The 1,454-nt window shown below is 49.3% G+C and overlaps 1 long non-coding RNA gene across 1 annotated transcript in view; it reads left to right on the forward strand.

The window, feature by feature from the left end:
* LOC123522384 overlaps positions 1-1,454 on the forward strand; it is an 8,377-nt gene that overhangs the window by 4,289 nt on the left and 2,634 nt on the right. Inside the window, exon 2 of the long non-coding RNA XR_006680643.1 lies at positions 429-777. This is a non-coding gene — a long non-coding RNA (uncharacterized LOC123522384). The remainder of the gene's footprint in view (positions 1-428; positions 778-1,454) is intronic.

Below are 1,454 nucleotides of genomic sequence, written 5' to 3' on the forward strand. Positions count from 1 at the left end.
CTCCCGCCCCCCCTGCACCAGGTAGATGTGCAGACTTTTACCTATAGGGAATCAGAATGAGTAGCTTCTTTTGTTAACAGCTTTCTTTTGACATTAACAGCCATTTAAACAAAAAAGCAAGACACCCCCACCTTTTTGTACAATGTTGATTTCAATGGCTCTATTGTCTCCTAAGCATATTATCCTTCCCCAACGGAAGGGGACATATTTAGGAGACATTTAAAATGCCTTTTTCTTTTTAGGATTAAAACATTACAGAGCAACTCATAGGTCCATCTTCTGACGAATTCTGGACTTGTCCTGGAGAGACACTCGTCGGTCGGGTGTGCCAGGCACCGAGGTTTCCCTGGGGAGGGGCGCTTGGGGGCAAGGCTGGCCTGACTGGCATTGAACTGCTTCCTCTCTCTCCTCCTTCTTTGTTTGTGCAGATTGTTCTGGGTCAGAAGCACGTGAGCCCACCAGAGCAGTGGAGGGTGCTGAGTGCCTAAAGGGCCCCCCAGTGTGTGTCATGAATGGAGCTCTCCAAGCCCACCCTCCCGGACCCTTGGGAGCAGTGGCCTGCCATTTCTCGCTGGGTCTTCCCAGCTGAGCTAAGAGGGTCTCTGAAGGACGGAGCCTGTGGGGATGGTGGAACGTGCCCTGCACGCCCAGGAAGTGAGGATTCCTCTCCTAGCTCGGGAGCCAAAAGAGCAAGAGCCTGGCTAACCTGTTAGAAGTCACAGTAGGGAAAGAGGAGACCGGATGTCTCGTCCTCCAGCGCGATCTCCAGAGCTGAAGGTTTGTGGTCGCCACAGCTGGCCCTCTGGAGTCTGCATTTGGCCTTTGCTATGGTAAAAAGAACTTCACCGGAAGACAGTAGCGGGCCTACCATTGGGTTCCTGCTGTCTGCCAAATGACCCCATTCCATGAAGCCAACGGGGGTCACAGGCAGGACTCAAAGGAGGTCCCTTGTTTAACGGGGAGGATAAGTCAACACAGTGTGTTTTGTTTTGTTTTACTCATTATTTTCTTTCTTTTCTAAAAATCATTTTATTAGGGGCTCATACGACTCATCAAAATCCATATATACATCAATTGTGTAAAATACATTTATACATTCATTGCCCTCATCATTCTTAAAACATCCACTCTCTACCCAAGCCCCTGGCATCAGCTCCTCATTTTTTTCCCTCCCTCCCCGCTCCCCCCTTCCTCATGAACCCTTGATAATTTACAAATTATTATTTTGTCATATCTTGCACTGTCCGACATCTCCCTTCACCCACTTTTCTGTTGTTTGTCCCCCAGGGAGGAGGCTATATGTAGATCCTTATAATCGGTTCCCCATTTCTACCCCACCCTCCCTCCAGCCTCCCAATATTGTCACTCACACCACTGGTCCTATAGGGCTCATCCGCCCTGGATTCCCTGTGTTTCCAGTTCCTATCTGTACCAGTGTACATCCTCTGGTCTAG

This window comes from Echinops telfairi, unplaced genomic scaffold (assembly GCF_000313985.2).
Source record: "Echinops telfairi isolate 266 unplaced genomic scaffold, ASM31398v2 ScPeMD7_7400;HRSCAF=8409, whole genome shotgun sequence".
NCBI lineage: Eukaryota > Metazoa > Chordata > Mammalia > Afrosoricida > Tenrecidae > Echinops > Echinops telfairi.